Source organism: Dasypus novemcinctus, chromosome 25 (genome assembly GCF_030445035.2).
Source record: "Dasypus novemcinctus isolate mDasNov1 chromosome 25, mDasNov1.1.hap2, whole genome shotgun sequence".
In the NCBI taxonomy this organism is placed as follows: domain Eukaryota; kingdom Metazoa; phylum Chordata; class Mammalia; order Cingulata; family Dasypodidae; genus Dasypus; species Dasypus novemcinctus.
Genome location: NC_080697.1, coordinates 18,770,463 through 18,790,953, shown reverse-complemented (window position 1 = coordinate 18,790,953; position 20,491 = coordinate 18,770,463). Strand labels below are relative to the sequence as shown.

General features: G+C 37.1%; 1 protein-coding gene and 1 non-coding gene across 5 annotated transcripts in view; one reads left to right on the top strand and one right to left on the bottom strand.

The window, feature by feature from the left end:
• The window catches only part of BABAM2 (BRISC and BRCA1 A complex member 2), a 569,726-nt gene that overhangs the window by 313,131 nt on the left and 236,104 nt on the right, over positions 1-20,491 (bottom strand). The window lies entirely within an intron of this gene.
• On the top strand, positions 13,939-14,071 carry LOC111762720 (small nucleolar RNA SNORA31). The gene has a single exon (XR_002795763.1). It is a non-coding gene; the product is annotated as a small nucleolar RNA SNORA31 (small nucleolar RNA).

Genomic DNA, 20,491 nt, shown 5'->3' with positions numbered 1-20,491 from the left:
AATACAGACTTTTTATATACCAAACTATTAGTAACACCTTGCATTCAGTGTGGTACATTTGTTATAATTTATGAAAGAACATTTTAAAATTGTATTTTTAACTACAGTATATTGTTTACAACAGGGTTCACTGTGTTGTATAGTCCTATGTTTATTTTAATTTCCATTCTAGTTACATACTTATATATATATATATACATATAAAACCTAAAATTTCTCCTTTGTTTAAACTCTTAATATTAGCCCTTTCTTTCTACTGTACTGTTACCAGTGTAGCATTTCACTTCTAGATTTCTGCAGTCATTTTAATCTGTGTTCCTTGCATCCATGTACCATCCATAGTACAATGTTAAGGTATCACTTTGATTGTATCTAACCTCTGTTTTGAAACCTTAAATGACTTTTTAGTGAGCACTAAACAAAGTCCAAACCCTTTAATATGGCATTCCACACCCTACAATCTTGTTTTACCTTGAAAGAAATCAAACTTGTCTACCTCAAGGACTTTACTCAAACTTTTACTCTTTTTGTAAGTGACAATTGTGTAAGGCCACATCTGATGGGTAAAGTTTCAACAGGCAGATATTACATTGTCTTAGTTTGCCAGCACTACTATAACAATGTACTACACACTGGTTGACTGAAACACCAGGGCTTATTGTCTCACAGTTTTAGAGGCTAGACGTCTAAAATTAAGGTTTTGACAGACTTGTGCTTTCTCTGAAGTCTGTGATATTCTGGTGGTGGGTTGCTGGAAGTCCATAACTCAGTCATACTACTGTCACATGTTTCCTCCTATCTCCTTTTCCTTAACTGTGTCCAAATTTCCTCTGCTTATGAAGACTCCAGTCATATTGGATTAAGGCCCACCCTGATTCAGTTTGGCTTCACCTTACCTAATAGTAGCTTCAAAAATCCTATTTACAAAGGAGTTCACATCTACAGGACCAGTGGTTAGGACTAAACATGTCTTGGTAGGGGACATGAGTCAATCCATAACAAATGTAAAATATTCTAGATTGAGGGAGATACAAAACCAACAAAGTATAAGATATGCTCAAGCAAAAGTTTAATATGGTTAGAGAATAAGGTTGATATCAGTAAGTAGCCCTCTTACATAGGGATGATATTATGCCCATAAGCTCTTAGATCCTAGCATCTATCTATCTGCCTGCCTGCCTACCCACCTAACTAATTACCTATTACTTACTACCCGCAGTAGTTTTAATTCACAAATTCTTTGATAAACCTAACTTCAAGAGGTGGAGTCTAATACCCCTTCCCTTAAAGGTGGACTGGACTTAAATCTCTAATTCCTAAATAAGTGAATAAAGAGGAAGTAAGAGGGAAGAGGGTTTGGCTCAACTGAAAGAGCATCTGCCTACCATATGGGAGGTCCAGGGTTCAAACCCAGGGCCTCCTGACCCATGTGGTGAGCTGGCCCACACATAGTGCTGATGCGCGCAAGGAGTGCTGTGCCATGCAGGGGTGTCCCCCAGAGGAGCCCCATGTGCAAGGAGTGTGCCCCGTAAGGAGAGCTGCCCGGTGAAATAGCAGAACTAATGGGAATGAAAAGCACAATAAATAAAATAAAAAATATACTGGAGGCATATAATGGCAGATTTGAGGAGGCAGAAAAAATTATTGTTGAGCTTGAAGACATGGTCTCTGAAAGTGAACATACAAAAGAACAGATGAAGAAAAGAATGGAAAAAAATTGTAAGGTCTCAGGGAACTAAACGACAACAAGAGATGTGCAAGTATATGTGTCATAGGTATCCCAGAAGTAGAAGAAAAGGGAAAAGAGAAAGAAAGAATATTTGAAGAAATAATGGTAGAAAATTTCCCAACCCTACTGAAGGACATAGATATCCATGCCCAAGAAGTACAATGTACTCCCATCAGAATAAATCCGAATAACCAACTCAGAGACATATACTAATCAGAATGTCAAATGCCAAGACAAAGAATTCTGAGAGCAGCAAGAGAAAACCAATGCATAACATATAAGGGATACCCAATAAGATTAAGTGTTGATTTCACATCAGAAACCATGGAGGCAAGAAGGCAGTGGTATGATATATTCAGGATACTGCAAGAAAGAAAGTTGTAGCCAAGAATCTTATATCTGGCAAGACTGTCTTTCAAAAATGAGAGTGACTTTAGAGTAATCACAGATAAACAGAAATTGAGAGACTTTATAACAAAGAGACCAGCCTGGCAGGAAATACTAAAAGGTATGCTACAGTCTGGGGAAAAAAAAGGGGGGAGAGAGAGGCTTGGAAGAGAGTAACTAAAGTAAAGTAAACAAAAGTAACTAAAAGTCTCAAAAGTGTGATGAAAATAAAATAGGACAAATAAAACCCAAAGGTCAAAATGGGTGAAATAAGAATTGCCTTTACAGTAATAACATTGAATGTTAATGGATTAAACTCACAAATCAAAAGACACAGACTGGCAGAATGAATAAGAAAATATGAGCCATTTATATGCTGTCTGCAAGAGACCTCAGACCCAAGGTTACCAATAGATTGAAAGTGAAAGGCTGGAAAAAAATATTGCATGCATGCAGTAACAACAACAACAACAAAAAGCTGGAGTAGCTATGCTTAATGATGAAACAGGTTTTTTTTTAAAAAGGATACTTAGATTACATAAATGATATATATATGAAATAAACTTTAAAGACACTAGTAATGCGCAATCTGAGAAGGATGTCAGGAAAAAAATTCCATTTATAATAGTGACTAAAATAATCAAATATTTAGAAATAAACCTAACCAAGGATGTAAAGCACGTGTATTTTTTTTTAATTCAATGCACAGTTAAATCAAAAAAGACCCAAACAATTGGAAATAATTGGAAGAACATTCCATGCTCATGGACTAGAAAAAAAATATCAATAAGACGTCAATTCTACCCAAATTGATACACAGATTCAATGCAATTCCAATAAAAATTTCACCAGTATTTTTTAAATAAACACAATTAGCAAATTTATTGGAAGGAAAAAGGACCCTGAGTAGCCAGAAATATCTTAAAAAAGAGAAGCAAAGTTAGAGGGCACTAACTTCCAGACTTTAAATTATTTTACCTAGCTACAGTGGTAAAAACAACACAGTACTGGCATATAGATCCAAAGCAACTGAACTGATGGTTCAGAAACAGACCCTCTCATCTATGATCAAGTGAATTTTTACAAGCCTGTGAAACCCACCCAGCTCAGGCAAAACAGTCCATTCAACAAATGGTGCTGGGAGAACTGGGATATCCATAGTTAAAAGAAAGAAAGAGACCCTTATACAGACCTTATACAAAAACCTAAATACAAAAGCAAGAACCATAAAGTTTCTAGAAGAAAATGTAGGAAAACATCTTCAAGACCTGGTGGTAGGTAGTGAATTCTTAAAAGAGATGAGAGGAGGGCTGAGAAAGACTACTCATGCTTAATGTATGTAGAAGTTTTAATTAACTTTACTCTAAAAGTGTGGAAATGTATAGAGTAGATGGTAACACACTGTAGTGAGTAACAGTTGGCTTATAAATGGGAAAGTGGCTGGAAAAGGTAGTGAAGGGATAGAAATGTCAACTGAAAGAAATCTATAAAGAATAATCTAGGGACTGAATAACAGTGAACCCAGAGATGGATGAGAATTGTGATTTATGGTACAGAAGCAAGAGTATCCTTCTGTGAGCTAGAGCAGATGTACGTGGACCATGGTTAAGAGCAATACCATAATACTCATGCATCTATGCCAAAGAAGTGCTGTGTTGATAATGGGGGAGTATGGAAAAAGTGCCAAATGTACACTATGGTCCATGGTTGGTGGTTAATAGTCTGATGATATTATCTCATAATCTATAACAAATGTCCCAACCATGGTGTGGTATGTTGATAAAGGGGTGTTGTATGGGAATTCTGCACATGTGCATGATAGTTTTATAAGTTCACTACTTCTGTAATAATAAAAAATGTATTTTAAAAAGTAGGGTAGGTAAGGGAAAATACACCAAATATAAGATAACAAACATAGTAAGATTTTGATGATACTATTTCATAATTTGTAATAAATGTCTCACAATAATGCAAGGTATTGGTGGTGGGTTGATGTATGGGACTCCTATATGATGTTCACAATTTTTACTATACACTTATGATGTATGTTCATGTATGAATGATATAAAAAATTATAGGGTGGGTTGAGAGGAAAATATAAATGTAAGATTTTAAAAAATATTTAAGAGGAGGGAAAACTCCCTAACTCATTCTATAAGGACATAGCTCTCATACCAAAGCCAGATAAAGATACTACAAGAAAAGAAAATTACACACCAAAATCTCTTATAAATATAGGGGCAAATATCCTCAACAAAATACTAGGAAAACTGAATGCAACAGCACATTGAAAGAATTATACACCATAGCCAAGTGGGATTTATCCCAGGAATGCAAATATGGTTCAACACAAGAAAAACAATTAATGTGATATACCACATTAACAGAACAAAAGGAAAAAAATATATGATCTTCACAATTGACAAAGAAAAGGCATTTGACAAAATCCAGTACCACTTGGAAAACAGAAATAGAACGAAACTTCCTTAACATGATAAAGGGCATATATGAAAAACCCACTGTTATCATACTGAATGGTGAAAGACTGAAAGCTTTTCAAGACTGGAAACTAGAGAAGGATGCCCCTATCACGACTGTTACTCAACATTATATTGAAAGTTCTAGCCAGAGCCATTAGGCAAAAGAAAGGAAGGGATGGAAGGGACAGGAGGGACAGGAGGGAAGAAAGGGAAGGAAAGAAAGAAATCCAAACTAGGAAGGAGTAAAACTTTGCCTATATGCGGACATGATCCTATAGAAAGAAAGCCCGAAAAAAAGCTACAGCAAAGCTATTAGAACTAAAAAAAAATTCAGCAAAGTGGTAGAGTACAAGACCAACACTGAAATATCAGCAGTGTTTCTACACACTAGTAATGAACAATCTAAGGGGGAAATCAAGAAAAACATTCCATTTCCAACTGCAACAAAAACAATCAATTATCTAGTAATAAATTTCACCTAAGGTATAAAAGACATACACAGAAAATTACAAAGCTTTGCTAAAAAATCTAAGTAAATGGAAGGACATTCTTTACTCATGGAATGAAAGATTAAGCATTATCATGATTTCAATTCTATCCGAAACAATTTACAGATTCAACATAGTCCCAATTCAAATTCCAACAGCCTTCTCTGAAGAAAAGGAAAAGCCAATCATCAATTTTATTTGAAAAAGAAGAAAGAAGTTGGAAAACTCAACGTTCCTACTTTAAAATTTTTAACTAAGCTACAGTGGTCAAAAGAGCATAGTATTGGAACACATATACATATATAGACCAATGGAATTTAATTTAGAGTTCAGAAAGAGACCTTCACATCTATGGCCAATTGAATTTTGACACACGTGCCAAGTCCACTCAACTGGGAAAGAACAGTGTAACAAATGGTGCTGGGACTACTGGATATCGATATGCAAAAGAATGAGGGGGACCTTTATCTTGTACCACATACAAAAATTAACTCAAAATGGATCAAAGACCTAAATATTAGATAATGGGACTGCATCAAAATTAAACTTTCATACATCAAAGGACTTTATCATGAAAGTAAAAAGACAACCTACTCAATGAAAAAAATATTTAGGAACCACATATCCAGTAAGGGTTTAATACCTAGAATATAAAAATAAATCCTACAACTTAACTATAAAAAGACAAATCCAATTTTAAAATGGGCAAAAGACTTGCACAGACTTTCTCCAAAGAGGATATACAAAATGGCTATAGGGCACATGAAAAGAGGTGCAACATTATTAATTGTTAGGGAAATGCAAATAAAAACCACAATGAGATACCATTTCACACACCAGAATGGCTACTATTTTGAAAAAGGAAAATTACAAGTGTTAGAGAGGATGTAGAGAAAGACAAATACTCATTCATTATTGGTAGAAAAGTAAAATGGTGCAACCACTGTGGAAGATAGTTTGGCAGTTCTTCAGACAGTTAAGTATAGGATTACTACATGACCCAACAATTGCACTTCTAGGTATATACTCCAAAATTTGAAAGCAAAAACTCGAAGAGATATTTGTACAACAATGTTCATACTATTCACAATTGCCAAAAGATGGAAGCAACCCAGGTGTTCATCAACCAATGAATGGCTAAATAAAATGTGGCATATATGTACAATGAGATATTATTCAGCTATAAAAAGGAATGATGTTCTGACATATGTAACAACATGTTCTGATACATGTGATAACACTGAAGACATGTTTAATGATAAGCCAGACCAAAAGGACAAATATTATATGATCTCGCATATATGAAATAAGTAGAATAAGCAAAATCAGAGAGGTAGAATCTAGGTTATGAGGGTCTGGGGTGAGGGCCATGTTCTTACATGAATTTTAACAAATGTACCATACCATGCAAGGTGTGCTATATGGGAAGTCTATATTTTATGCATGATTTTTCTATAAACCTAAAACATCTTTAATTAAAACAAACAAAAAGGTACTGCAGCTTTGTATTAGTCAGCCAAATGGGTGCTGATGCAAAATATCAGAAATCAGAAATCTGTTGGCTTTTATAAAAGTTATTTATTTGGGATAGAAGTTTACAGTTACAAGGCCATAAAGCTTGCTTCCCTCACCAAAGTCTATTGCCACATGTTGGAGCAAGACGGATGCTGATGTCTGCCAAGAGTTTGGTTTCCTGAGTTCCTCTCTTCTTGGGGTTCGATTCTCTCTGGGCTCAGCTACTCTGCTCCTCTTTGTGCTTACTTCCCAGGCTCAGCCAAAACTCCCAATTCTGTCCTTTGCCATGTCTTTTATCTGTGACACAAAACACCCTACTGACATGGACCAATCAAAGCCTTAATCATAATTTAATCAAGTAAAAGTGAAATCTCAGACAGACTAGTTTACAAACATAATTCAATATCTATTTTTTGGAATTCATAAACCATATCAAACTGCTACAGGCTTCCTCCTTACACATGCTCCGTCAGATAGCCAGCTCCCATACGAGAAGGACACTCAAGCCACCTATGGAAAGGCCCTCATGGAGGAACTGAGTACTCCTGCCAGCAGCCATACGAGTGAGCCATCTCGGTAGTGGATCCTCCAGCCCCAGACAAACCTTCAGATGACTTCAGTCTTAGCCAACATCCCAAATGCAATATTATGAGAAACCCTGAGCCAGAACCTCCCAGCTAAGTCATTCCAGCATTCCTGAGAGAAGCTGTGTGATTAAAAAAAAAAAAAAAGTTTATTGTTTTAAGTCACTGCATTTTGGGGTAATTTATTATGCAGCTACTAATATACTAACATACTAAATATACTACCTATCAATAAATGTCTACCAAGAAGCATGTCAGTGGCTTCAGGTGTACATATAAATCTTTATGACAGTATTCCTAAATAGTATATTGAAGAAACAGCTTTCTAACCTCTGGAATCACTTATAATGAGTGCAGTGAGGACACTCATGGCCTTTATCCCATTTCCCATAATATGTATCCACAACAGCAAGCACAGTGTCTGACTCACAGTAATAATTTAATATTTGTTGAATGGATGGATAGACCTCTTTCCAATGATGACTCTGAAACAGATTTACTTAAAATTTTATAGATTTCATAGCCCTGGTTTTCTTAGCAAAAGATAGGGCTAGGGCAAATGAAGAGGAAACAGAATTCCTTAAAACTGTCTGCATTCAATTTATTTTTTAATTATTATTATTATATATTTTTATTGTAAAAGAAATACAAATACTGAAAACCACCCACAAAAAAATCTATAGCTTAGTAAAGTCTAAAAGACAAACACCCTTGTAAAAACCAAGCCAGCCCCTCCAAGCCGGATGAGGGCATGGATGTGGTTTCCTTTCCCTCGTCTAAGAAAGGAAAGAACCAGACAATTTAGGCTTAGAAAATAGAGGGGACATTACAGGGGTACCAGACCAGGGGGTAGATCCTGTCATAACCAGGATCTTAGCAGCAGAGTTTCTAAGGCACTGAAATATGGCTGCCAGCTGCAGTACCTGTGGGCACCCAGAAGCAGGGTGATGGGATCACGAATAGGAAGACTCTGTGTGAATCTCAACCTATCATCTTTTTTTGTTTGTTTGTTAAATCATGGCAGAAAAGGGGTCTGGATGGAATTCAAGTGAGAAAATGTGATGGTGGTAGCAGCTTTAGACTTCACATGTTAAACAATGTAAAACAGCCCTTTTACTTTGTAGATTTTAATTGGGGTTGCTTTATGTTACATGACCTATTAAAGTTTAAACTGCCTTGATTTGTTATGTTATTATCCTATAATGAAACTTTTCATAGTGTGCTAGTGAGGTAAATAAGTTGAGCTTTTAGCTGTATGCCATCAAGTATAAACTTTTACCCTGCAATTAGGAATGGTCTCAGTACCCTGACATAAACCTTAACCTCAAGTATATTTGGTCCATGACAATTTTTGTAAAACGGATCAAGTATCAATGAATACTATCGAATATTATAATCATTCAGAAAGATGGTTCTGAATAACAGAAATGAAGAGGCTGTGTCGATCTCCACACACTTTTTTGCAACAGCAGTTACAGCAACCAGCAAAGATTAATTCATTCTAAATGTATTATGGGAACTTGCCTAACTTTATTCAAAGTGGAAAAAAAGACTTGCTCAGACCTAACAGGGCCTGTAAGCCTTGCTCTTCAATAACATAAATGTTTAAAACTGCTAATAAAATTTCCTAGACAGACTACCATGTATTTCAAATGAAACAAGGTTGGATTACTCCACAAGACTACAAAGCAGCATGTGGCACAGGATATGCAGCACTGAACAGGATTTCATTGAATGCCAAGTGACTTTCTGAAATCACTTTTTACAAAGGGGTGGAAGTAAAATCTGTTGACAGGAATACTATAGGTTCCCACTGAAAATAAGAGCTACTGAGGTATATACTTTGGATGGATGATACATAACATGGCTGTATAACACAGGGAATCCAGTGGTAGAAGATGGGACTGTGGCTAACAAGACAAGAACATTCTCTCATGAACTATAACAAATGTATAATACTAATATAGGATGTTAATAATCAGGTGGGTTAGGGGGAAAGTACACCAAATAGAAGATACGGGCTACACTCAATAGTAATATATTGATGATACTATTTCAGAGTTTGTAACAAATGTTTTAAAACAATGCAAGGTGTTGCTGATGGGTGAGGTATGGGAGCAGTATATGATGACATGCATGTTTTTTTTGTAAGTTCACAACTTTTACTATGCACTTATTGTTTATGTATATTCATGTATGAAAAATATACCGCAGTAAAATTTTATTTTAAAAAAGATAAGGACGGTTTTCAAGGGTCCCTGATAATTCAACAATCGGCTTCTGAAATTGGAAAACAACATTGGTTAGAGCTGGATGTTCCCTCCACTCTTATGGGATCTGGTGGTCCAAGGATAGCCACCGAGTAGCGCCTGAGTCCCTAAAATAGGGACTGACAAGGCTGTATATTCATATTCATATTATGAATATATGAATATATTCATATTCATATTTGTGTTATACCCACCCTGGTCTAGAAATCCTCATTTCAACTTTTAGAAATCATTGGTGGGGGGACTTTAAACAAGAAGCAAGGCAAATATATGTATCCTGTCCACCTGTCAATTACATAATCCTGTTAAAATGGTAAAGGTGGGACAAAGTCAAATACCTCAACTGACAGGGCTCTTTGAACATCTTCAAATGGACTTTATGCATTTACTCCCTTCTATGGAGTATGAATATGTCCTTGTTATTTTAAGCCCATTTTCTGGATGAATAGAGGTTTTTCCTGTCATAAGGTTACTGCCCTCACAGTACCTAAAAAGATATTAGACTTTTCCCATCTGGGGCATTCCTGCTATTCTCTCAAGGAAGAAAGATACCCCTTTCCCTGAAACTGTAATCAAGGAACTTTGTAAGATTTTACCCATCAACCAAAAGCTAAATGAACACAATCAGAAGCAGATGGCATCTGATGTAGACAGCTTCTGTCCAAGACATCACAACATGGAGATGTGTCCAAGATCCCCACCTGGATTTCCTTATCTTATTCCCTGTCTCTTCCTTTTCACTGTCTGTCTAAACATTCTGTTTTTCATTGTATAACCCCTCGCAATGCCCAAACTCCATCCCCAGTAATACCCTAGCATCACCATGATTTTCTTTATCTTCTCTTTACCCTATTCTGCCCTATGTATTCTTGAGCACAATTCTTTCATCCTTCTAGCATACCATATAGCAAATGAAACTAATCAGAGTAACTGCTAGTAACTACTAGTAACTGTGCCCATCTCCTACTTAGTACTCATATAGGTATTACTCAAATAACCAACCCCTTACACTTGTAGACTTGGCCCTGACAGGAAATATAAGATATACCCAATCAGATAGATCTCCTTTTTGGAATGATGTTGAGCTCTGCCTTAAGAACCACAAGACTGGGATCATAATGTGGTCTCTGCAGCCCAAGGAACAAGGTGAGTTTTACTAGAAACCAGACAGATAACAACGGCCAAGGGCAAGTATATGTTCAGTTTCTATACACCAAGATAATTTCATGAAATAGGGACATACTATAGGGGCAAGACCCCTTTTACAGACATGATTTTTCTCTATGCTGAGGTGTTTTTTTTAAAGATTTATTTTATTTATTTCTTTCCCCTTCTCTCCTCCCCGCCCCAGTTGTCTGTTCTCTGTGTCCATTCGCTGTGTGTTCTTGTGTGTGTGCTTCTATTGTTGTATTGTTGTCAGCGGCACCAGGAATCTGTGTCTATTCTTGTTATGTCAGCTCTTCATGTGTGCAGCCACCACTCCTGGGCAGGCTGAACTTTCTTTCATGCTGGGCGGCTCTCCTTACAGGGTGCACTCCTTGCGCGTGGGGCTCCCCTACGTGGGGGACACCCCTGCATGGCACAGCATTCCTTGCGCGCCATCAGCACTGCGTGCGGGCCAGCTCCACACAGGTCAAAGAGGCCCTGGGTTTGAACTGTGGACCTCCCATGTGGTAGGTGGACGGCCTATCCATTGGGTCAAGTCTGCTTCCCTCTACGCTGAAGTTTTAAATCCATAAGAACTCATTACACTCAAGGCACATATTTCTGGTGGGCTGAAGGATTAGGCAAAGGAAACTGCTAGTTAAATGAAACCAAGATATCAGCTAACAATGAAGATGATGATGGTTATGACACTCTTTTTGGAGTTTTCACCCAACTCGCTCTAGAAGCTAATATTTCATTCCTTAAAGGTAATTAATAGTGCTATTATGCTTTCCAAGAACATAACTTTGTATGTGTTCACAAGTCATACAAAGTACTACCCATAAATTGCATTGGTTTCTATGATATGGTTTGTGCTGCTCCCCAAATGCCTTTTCAGGATAGACTTCCAAAAGGGAAAATTATAAACACAAGGATTCTTGTGATCTCTACCCATACTATAGAAACTTGTTAACAGACTAATGCCAGGCTAGAGATAGCTCCAAATAGACCATCGAAAAACCCATTAACTCAGGCTAAATTCACTGGATTTTCTGGTCTTGGAATGGTTTCCCCTTGTTTCTGGAGCAGCTATCACCTTCCTGTGTTGGAAGATAAACTACAAGATTACATATGGTAACAGAAAAGGTAGCTGTAGAGTTAGAAAACCTATCTCCCACCTAGGGCAGGCTATGAGCTCACTAGCTGACAAGGTATTAGAACTTTGTAAAATGACTCTACAAAATCATTTGGCATTCTGGTTTCCCAAGGAAGTATGTGTGTACTACTGCCATCTATTTTAAATGGCAATCAAAAACAAGTTTATCAAGAGGTAGTGGCAGCAAAAGCCCATACTAGAGAAGCATCCAATTCAGCTTACATACCTCTTGAGTTTGATTGGTCTGATTCTCTTTTTGGTGGACTTCTAGGGTCACAAGCTCCTTGGCTCAGTATAATAGAGGCACTTGATATTTTCTTCATCATAATATTCATAATACCCCTCATTCATTATCTGATCTCTCGACTCTTTATTATTACTATACAGACACTAACTTAATAAACAATACAACTAAGTATACAGAAACAGTGCTAATGGAACAATGAAAATCTTGAACTTCAGATAACCCATGAAATCAATGATTTAACAGGAGACTTTTATTGATGAGTTTAAGAGAATGACAAAAAATGGGGGAAAAGGATAAAAGAAAACCCTGGGAAACTCTCAGAGACAAAACACCTGTGCCCTACTTCCTCTTTGAGCTTTCTCTTGAGCTTCCTCTTGATATCCTTTGAAATTTGAAATCCCCACCAAGGTAGCTGACCAGATATCCAATAAAGCCCCCAGTACATTACATTTGACCCAATACAAAGTAAAGCCCACCTGGCCTAAACCTGCCCCTATAAGATAGACAAACCTCTGTCCAATCAATAAGAGTAGAACTAACTTCCCTTTTCATGGCTACAAAAATTATATTTGCCATCCCTAGAAGATCGAAGCTACTTCCATTTTTGTAAGTTAACAGGCTTCCCTGCTGCAGCAAAACTTCTGATGTCCTAAATAAAATGCTGTAATCTACAAACTTGACTCCAATTTGTCTTTCAACAAAGGAGAAAAAAGAAAGAGAAAATGGAATGAAGGAAGGAAGAAATGGACAGAGAAGACTACCAGATTTGAAGGATCCAGAAAAACATAAACAAAGAAACCATGATATAATAAAAACCACTCATTCACTGAACCAAATCCCTTTACTTATCTAGCTGTAATGCACCAGGTATCTTTAGGAAGAAATACTCTCCTCCATAAACTAGAGTGGGGACTGGCAAACTACTGCCCATAGGGCAAAACTGGACCCAATGTCTGTTTTGAAAATAAAAATTTACTGGAATACAGCCACGCTCATTCATTTTCATATTGTCTACAGCTGCTTTTATGCTACTTGAGGCAAAGTTGAGTATTGTGACAGAGACCATATGGCCTGTAAGTCTAAATTTTACCATCTTGCCCTTTATAGAAATTTACCAAACTCTTATATAGCATGTGTATTTTCCTATAAACGCTGCTTCTCAAGAGAAGCAAGGCAAAATGCTAAAGGAGAGATGGGAGTAGGATGGTGAGAAAAGGACAATGAACCAAAAGCAGTCATGTCATTGGAACCCTACCAAAAAAAGAATTAAGATGGCAGTTCCCTATATAATACATTCTCAGTCCTTCACACTATTTTTTTTTGTTGTGATTAAGTTTAATATGTAAATTTTGACTCAAATTTAGTAATGAGAAATCAGATTTGTTATGGGGATATATTCCTACATTTATAAAAATAAGTCTACTCCTATTTGATTAGACAGAAACTATTTCCTTTCAGATAAAAAGGTGAAGATTTCCTGTTGAGTTCTTTAGGATCTTTCAAGCACAATTATTTTGCTTTAAAGACATTTCACAAGGGAAGCGGACTTGGCCTAATGGATAGGGCATCTGCCTACCACATGGGAGGTCTGGAGTTCAAACCCCGGGCCTCCTCAACCTATGTGGGGCCAGCCCATGCGTACTGATGCATTCAAGGAGTGCCCTGCCACGCAGGGGTGTCCCCCGTGTAGGGGAGGCCCCACGTGCAAGGAGTACGCCCCATAAGGCAGCCGCCAAGCGCGAAAGAAAGTGCAGCCTGCCCAAGTATGGCACCACACACACGGAGAGCTGACACAGCAAGATGACGCAACAAAAAGAAATACAGATCCCGGTCACAGAAGAACACAAAGCAAATGGACACAGAGAGCAGACAACTGGGGGCGGGGGTAAAATAAATCTTTATTTAAATAAATAAATAAATACAGACATTTCACAAAATGCACCTCTGAGAGACCCAGAGCAGTTAATGTCTGCTGCTAAGGTTTTCACTACAGATGCAAGAAAAAGAAGGCCCTCGTGCTTTCTGTCTGTCTGGTTGTGGCAGCCAAGATTGAATGGGGGAATACAGGAAATTCTAAAAATGTGGGGAAGGGGAAATAATCTTTACAACTCAGAAATAAACTTAAAAACACCCCCCCATACACACACACATACAAAAAGACATTTCACAAGAGTGTGTTAAAACAGCCTTTAATTCTAAAATCTGCTTATTAAGTGTGACTTCATTGGATCAAAAAATTCCCTGAACTAAGAGGTCTCAAATTCTGAGGCATCATTTAATTGGTGGTTTAGAGAAAAACCTTTATGAGGTCAGCCTTTGACTTTATACTCGTTTATCAGGATTACAGAGCTTTTTAATGTTTGTTATCTTATGCTTACTGAGAAACAACTAAAATCAATATACATCATCCTAACAAGCTTGCTAGATTTTAAATAAAGACAAATTTTGGGGAAAATTATCAGCTTCCTTCCTGCAAATAGGTAGAACTAAATGACTTTCAAACAATTCCAAATAATAAAGGACAATGCAAGAATTAATTCTTCTAAAAAGAAAACTCTAGGGAGATTAATCAACCTAACTCTTCTGGGTCCACAGAATGCAAAAATCCTCCCCTATTCCTACAGTTAGGAAGAAGAATGAGAAACATCAAAACTCTGTCAATTTGCTAAGATTCAATCTGTGATGAAAAATCACAAAATAGGTCTGTCACTTCATGCTATTACCTGTTTCCTATTACTATAAGAAAGAATAACGCCACTTAAAATGAGTTTTCCCCAGTAACATTTTAAGCTTTATAAAGAGAGAACATTAGTAAGATGACCATATTCAAGCACACCAAAAATTAAAACTATTTCATGAAAAGACAAAATATGATTATTTTGGTAACTATGCTACCATTTCAGTCATTTCCACTCAAAAATTTAGTTGATCACTCCAGATTTTAAGTTTCCATGCCATTTCCAGTCATTTTGTCAAATACTGATAGAATATTTCCTAATCATTCAAATCCTCATTGACAACAACCTGGCTTTCATCCTGACCATTCTACTGAAAGATTTCTCCCTGCTCTCACCACCCCTATCTTCCTAGTCAAATTACATGTATTTTCTTGGTTCTGCTCTTGTTTATTCAATGGCATGTGAATATTCTCTTTTTCATTAGCATTTTAAAACCTTCAACTGAAATGACTCTGGGTTCTGGCTGATCATCTACCAAAATGATGATCCACTTTCACTGGATCCTCCAAGTTAGGACCTTGGTTTTCCCATAGTTATATACTAAACTTCCTCCTTAAAAAGGCTCACTTTCACTTCCATATCACCATCTTCTCCACCTTGACCTCTTATCTCCTTTCTAGTCCTAACTGCTGATAAACTATCAAAAGTAGACCTTCTCAGGGAGCAAGGTGGCTCAAGCAATTAGATGCCTCCCTCCCACATCAGAGGTCCCGGGTTCAGCTCCCAATACCTCCCAAGAAAACACGGAAGACGAACAGACTCAGAAGTAAAAAAACAAGGGGGTGGGGAGAGATAAATAAAATAAATCTTATTAAAAATTATTAAAAAAGAAAGGGAAGCAGATGTGACTCAAGCAATTGGGAGGTCCCAGATTCTGCTCCCAGTGCCTCCTAAAGAGAGGATGAGCAGACAAGAGCACACAGTGAATGGATATAGGCAGCAGACAGAGATCTCAAACAACAAGAGGGGAGGGAAAAATAAATAAATAAAATAGATCTTAAAAAAAAAAAGTAGGCCTTTTCATTATTCATAATAGCCAAAAGTTGGAAACAACCCAGGTGTCCACCAACAGATGAATGGATAAACAAATTATGGATTATATACGTGATGGAATATTATGCAGTGGTAAGAAGAAATGAAGCCATGAAACATATGACAACATGGATGAACCTAGAAGACATTATGTTGAGTAAAGCAAGCTAGACACAAAGGAAAAATACCATATGATTGTCCTATTAAGAACCAAATATATTATGTGAAATATAGGGAAGTGATTTGGCTCAACTGACAGAGCATCCGCCTACCATATGGGAGGTCTAGGGTTCAAACCCAGGGCCTCTGGACCCATGTGATGAGCTGGCCCACACGCAGTGCTGATGACGCAACAAAAAGAGACACAGATTCCCAGTGCCTCTGACAAGATGCAAGCAGACACAGAAAAACACACAGCAAATGGACACAGAGAGCAGACAATGGGGGAGAGGGGAGAGAAAGAAATAATAATAAATCTTTTTTAATAAATATATATTATGTGAAATATGAATATGGGTAGAATTGTATATATAAGACCATTTTTCCTTGAAGCTGAATGTAAGTTAATACTGCACAATGTTAGCATCAGACAAAAAAAAAAAAAACATTACACTAAGTGAAGAAGACCAGATACAGAGTACTACATATTGTATGATTCCATTTATATAAAATGTAAATATAAATTAATATATAAAGATGAAACAGTAGTTGTTATGTAGGTCTGAGGAAGAAATGCTAAGGGGTTTGGAGTCTTTCTTTTTGAAGTAATAAAATTGTTCTAGAATTTTTAAGATGATGAATATACAACACTGTGATTATACTAAAAGCCACTGATTACATATTTTGGATAGAATAGCCAGAAACAGCAGCGATGTACAGTAGGGGAAGCACAGACAAATTGAGAGGTGAGGAATTTTCTTGTTTGTATCTTTGTCTGTTTATTTATTATTAATATTGAAATAATGAAAATGCTCTAATAATGACTGATAAATGCACAACTATGTGATTATAGCAAATACCACTGATTATACACCTTGGAGAAACTGTATGCTTTATTAATATGTATCAATAAAATTGATTTTTTTTTTTTAAAGGAGACCTTCTGTCAACACTCCCACTAAATTCTTATGGTCTTAGATGAGTAACTTGAATTTCTTTAGGCTTCACTTTCTTCTTATGCCAAATAAGTAATTTTCCAGAATAAAAAAACAAAGGATAGGGGCTTCAGAGCCAGAAGAAAGAGCATGAGCAAAGTGGAGGTAGTGGGAATTATCAGACCACCAGCAGGACAGGGAGGAAAGCTGTCTGTTTCAGATTAAAAGCGCAGTAAGAGTATGGGAGGGTAGGCTCAGGAAGCAGCATCCAACAAAAAGTCGCTATTGGTTTCAAGAGAAGATTAAAGTAGACTACTCTGGCAATAATATTATGGTGGATTGGAAATGGGAAAGAATGAGGTCAAGGAAATAAAATAGGGGGCTAGTACCTGAGAGTCCATGTAAAGGATGTCAAGACTACCTGCTTAATAAAATTGAAATCATTCTCCTAGCATGAAGATCTTTCCCAGCTTATCTCTCTGGTTTTATCTCTCATTATTCTCTTGCAAGACATCTATTTTCCAGCCTAGATTACTGTCTACTCCCCAAATCAATTATGCCTGCACAGTCCCAGCACTGATCACACAATCCTCCATATCTGAGCTGTCCTCCTTTCCTTTTCATTCCTCTTTAGCGGTATAGCTTATAGCCAAACTTGGCCACAGAGTTTTCCCTAATCATTTCAATCTGCAACAATCTTTACATGTTAAGACCTGAACAGACAGCATTCAAGGTAAGCATCCAAAAGAAATCCTGGTGTACCACACATCACAAGAACACACACATCAAGAGATAATTTTAAAATATATTTTCTATGCCCTAGAAAATCTGAAAACCTGGACCTAAACTGCCCATCAGCCATCGTCCAGTGAGTGCCTCTGGACATAGATTTAGCAGCCTTATGAATGCAAGGGTTCATTGTTCAGAATCGGTGTCCCTACATCTAAAGGTGAAACAGTGTCTCAACATCTAAAGATAAAACATGGTGACAATCGATCAGCAGCTGTCCTTTTCCAGTAATCAGTGGCCAAACATCCTGTGCTATGGGTGCTCTTCAAATCACTCTTTCTGTAGTTCACCTGGCTATCAGACTATTAGATTTTAGGGGAAGGGTCACAAATGAACCCATAGACCATGGCCAATACACTGCTTTGCCTGCACAGTGTTCTAAAAAAAAATATTTATCCATTGCCATAACTTAAAAAGCAGACATTTCTCTTATTTAAAAAATAAATACACACACACACAATTGAGATTCTGGGAGCCTTCTGATAACATCTGCATATCTGGCAACACTAGGCCCATACTCTCACATGAAACAGCTCTACAGCTGAGTAACAGCTGTTCCCTTTAGATGAAGCACACACATGCTAGTTTATTACAGTTCTCACCATTTCCCACTGTATTATATCAAGCCAGATTCATTCCTTTTTATCACTTGCCTGACCACACCTTCTCTGCCCTACTCCAGTCCCAGCATGTGAGCATCTAAATTGGCAAACCTAAGTTTGACCAGAAAACAGATTGACTGTTAGCAGGTGAACCGGCTAGCCAGTGTCAGTCTGAGGAGTAAGCACTTACACAGGCTAACCTCAGTATACATGGACCCTCAGGTGCTCTTCTCTATTCTAGTAACCTCCTTAGACCATCATATAGTTGCGCCTAGATAAATTACTATACCTCTCCGTCTGTGCTTGGCTACTGCACCTGTCTTAATAACTTGGCCTTTATTCCTGCCTTCTGCCTCTGCTTGGCAGAGTGACCTATATGCTGTTACCCCACACTGAGAATGCCCTGACTGATCAATATGTCTACAGTGGCTTTCGAAGAAGGATGAGAACCTTGCCTCCTAATAAGGATGGCCTATTTTTAGCTTTTTCACCCTTAATTCATCATTATATACTATCATGATTCAGATCTCACAGTGGGAATAAATTGCAGCAGGTATCCCATCAGGATGAATGTGCTTGCTATGTGATGTTGAAGGATGTCAATAACATTACTGTAGAAACAAGAAGTCCAAGTACTTCATTCAGTTGAAGTAAATTGGTTATGGCCCTGTTTCAGGTCTGGGCTAGAGCTCAATGGTACAAATCTAGTTTAGAGACACTACCACATATTTAGACTATATAAAAAATTATGGTCTTTTCTTAACTAACTAGAAAAGTTAACATTAATATTTTTACATTGATTTTTTTGAAAGATTATGTTTGTCATATCCACTATCAGCAGGAAATAACTGCTATTTAACCTTCCAGTTCCATGAGATCCAGAGATTTTCCTAGATATGTCTTCTATATGATACTGGTGCAGGGGTTCTTAATGACAGGATTTTCACTTCACTATATTCGGTAGCAAGGTGGCTTATTATTTAAAGAAGCTAATTCAAACACACATTATGTTTACAAGTAATCTTCTCTCCTCCAAATACTGTATTCTTAGTTTCTGAGTAATTCTTGTTCAGATGATAAACATTTTAGTAGACAACTACTTCCCTTCTTCCTTTCCTTAGTTATCTTAATATGGAGTGTGCTTTAAAAAACAAAACAAAACAGATTTCTTAGTAAGCATCATATTCTTATGTTTAATAATTCTTAGGACAAAAATAAACACAGGACTACACATGTCAATTTATAGCACAGACTAAAGAAAATAAAGAGCAGCATCTTATAATGACTAGCTCCTCCAGAAGAGAGAGTATAAAATTAAGAAGAGTCTTTAGTTTACTAACTGTAATGAATCCTTACGCTTTTATCAGTTGGCAACCCCCCTTTATTATGGGGATTCTGATTTCTCCCCCACACATGGAGACACACCTGAGCCCAAGCAAAGTAATGTGAAAAAGCAGGTCTGACATATAGACTATACAATATGGAGCCTGCTCCCTGTTAAGGAAGCACAGGATTTATATTACTTTTGCTTTTTGGATCACACTAGTTTGTGCTGGGTTTCTACAATCTGCTGACAGCAGTTTTATGTAAATGATTTATAAAACCCTTTGACTTACCTCAATCAAGAGTAAAATCTAGACTCTGAAGTTGGGCTCCAGATTGAGAATAAATTTACCCACCCTATATAAGAACCAGAAACACTTGGAGTATAATATTAAGCCAAATCACATCACTGAAAATTTTATGTCTTAACATCAGAGGATTCTCTTAGTGGATAAAATAGGTATACTTGCTGGTATATATTTATGAGTGGATGATGAAATTCACCACAGCAAATCAGAGGATACATACGCAAACTCTATGCTGTATTAGTATCTAAACATTCTATTTTACCTTTTATTTCCTTGGGATGGTGATATAAAACTACTGGTGAAGAATATGCTAACTCTAGGAAATCCGGGAGTTTAATTCGCACTTAAAATATAAGATAAAGGACTAGTAAATAGGTGAGGAGCAACCACATGCAAATAATAAGTAAAGCAGTTCCTAATGCAAACTTCCTTTGAAGTGCATAGTCAAATGTTCCAAGTTGATATGAAACAACAACTTTAGGAACTCAGAAACTTAGATCTTAAAACATTTAACAGGTATGCTGGATCACTTCTGGTAAACCAGTAGGTTTCCTTCTTTCATGACCCACCCCCATACAAATACCCAGATCCACCACTATTAAT